Here is a 2597-nt window from a genome sequence, read left to right on the forward strand (position 1 = left end):
CAGGACATTAATGAGAAACTTTGCACCATTTTCTTTACATAGCCGCAACCACGTGACGCGTGCACGCGCACACACACACACACACACACACACACACACACACTAAGATGGATTAAGAAAGATAGAGGGGGGGGAGTGATAGAGAGAGAGAGAGATATCTGCCTGCCATGAGGGACAGTGAGTAACACACACACACACACACACACACACACACACACACTATAAAAGTTACCTATTTATTATTTTCCATCCTTATTATTGACTTATTTTCCATTCTTTTCATTTCTTCCCTTTATTAATATTTCAGAACAATCACAGTTTCTCTTAATTTAATAACAGTTTCTCTTAATAATTCTTACTTTCCATAATTGCAAAGGTTGTAATGTTGTGTAATGTTCACGTTATAATACTGATTTGGCAATAATGTAATTACATATGGTCATGCCAATAAAGCTACTGAACTGAACCTCTGAAATGTGTGTTGTATGGTAGTGTATGTTTGTTATATATGGTGACAAAGACTGAGGGATTTGGGCACTTCCTGTCAAGTGTATTGGCAGCTGACCTTTGTTCACTCATGAACTTTAGGGTCACCAAATAAGTGCATGCACTTAAAAGTTCAAAAGGTCAAAGCAAGGCTTCACCTCCCACATTGAGTCAGGAAACACCTCAGACTCACTGGATCTCATCTGATCCCTGAACTAGCAGAGACTCAGACTCACTGGATCTCATCTGATCCCTGAACTAGCAGAGACTCAGACTCACTGGATCTCATCTGATCTCTGAACTAGCAGAGACTCAGACTCATTGGATTTCATCTGATCCCTGAGCTAGCAGACACTCAGACTCACTGGATCTCATCTGATCCCTGAGCTAGCAGACACTCAGACTCACTGGATCTCATCTGATCCCTGAGCTAGCAGAGACTCAGACTCACTGGATCTCATCTGATCCCTGAACTAGCAGAGACTCAGACTCACTGGATCTCATCTGATCTCTGAACTAGCAGAGACTCAGACTCACTGGATCTCATCTGATCCCTGAGCTAGCAGACACTCAGACTCACTGGATCTCATCTGATCCCTGAACTAGCAGACACTCAGACTCACTGGATCTCATCTGATCCCTGAGCTAGCAGAGACTCAGACTCACTGGATCTCATCTGATCCCTGAACTAGCAGACACTCAGACTCACTGGATCTCATCTGATCCCTGAACTAGCAGACACTCAGACTCATTGGATCTCATCTGATCCCTGAGATAGCAGAGACTCAGACTCACTGGATCTCATCTGATCCCTGAACTGAACTGCAACTCACCAGTTCCACCAGTATAATTTCATTATAAAACCCATTATAAACCCCCCCACAATCCTGCCATTAGAGGGTGAAGCAGACAGTGGAGTACAAACAGGAGATCTTTTCTAATAGATATAAAATCAAATATGATTTGCCCTCTGCTTCTGCAGAAACAAACACAGATAACACACACACTCCCATGTACTTACACACACTCACACAAACGTCCACACAGGTAAAGACAGTCTCCCACACACTCACTCACACACAGGTAATCCCACATGTACCAACGTGCTAACACACACTCACATACACTCCCACACACACACACACGAACCCACACACACTCACACAGACTCGCACACTCACACACCCAAATACACTCACACTGGTCTGGGAGGGCCCCGGTCAGCTCAGATATCCCTCTCTCTGTGTGCAGACAGACTGGACTGGGCGGGCCCCAGTCAGTGGGGTTTCCAGCGGCTGAGCTGCTCTAACGAGGAGACTGAGAAGAGAATAAGGGCACTTAGACACCAGCAGCTTTTCACACTCACATACAGCTCAATACCGGACACAGCCAGGGGTCATCCATGCTACATACCGAACAAACATAACAGAGAGAGGGAGAGAGCGAGAGAGCGAGTACACACATACAGAGAGGGAGAGAGAGAGAGAGAACACACATATAGTGATGGAGAGAGAGAGAACACACATATAGAGATGGAGAGAGAGAGAACACACATATAGAGAGGGAGAGAGAGAGAGAGAACACATATAGAGATGGAGAGAGAGAGTACACACATATAGAGAGGGAGAGAGAGAGTACACACATATAGAGAGGGAGAGAGAGAGAGAACACACATATAGAGAGGGAGAGAGAGAGTACACACATATAGAGAGGGAGAGAGAGAGAGTACACACATATAGAGAGGGAGAGAGAGAGAGTACACACATAGAGAGGGAGAGAGAGAGAGAACACACATAGAGAGGGAGAGAGAGAGAGTACACAAATATAGAGAGGGAGAGAGAGAGAGTACACACATATAGAGAGGGAGAGAGAGAGAGAACACACATATAGAGAGGGAGAGAGAGAGTACACAAATATAGAGAGGGAGAGAGCGAGTACACACATATAGAGAGGGAGAGAGAGAGTACACACATATAGAGATGGAGAGAGAGAGAACACACATATAGAGATGGAGAGAGAGAGAACACACATATAGAGAGGGAGAGAGAGAGAGAGAGAACACATATAGAGATGGAGAGAGAGAGTACACACATATAGAGAGGGAGAGAGAG

Source organism: Electrophorus electricus, chromosome 14 (genome assembly GCF_041902795.1).
Source record: "Electrophorus electricus isolate QZ-2024a chromosome 14, ASM4190279v1, whole genome shotgun sequence".
NCBI classification, from domain to species: Eukaryota; Metazoa; Chordata; class Actinopteri; order Gymnotiformes; family Gymnotidae; genus Electrophorus; species Electrophorus electricus.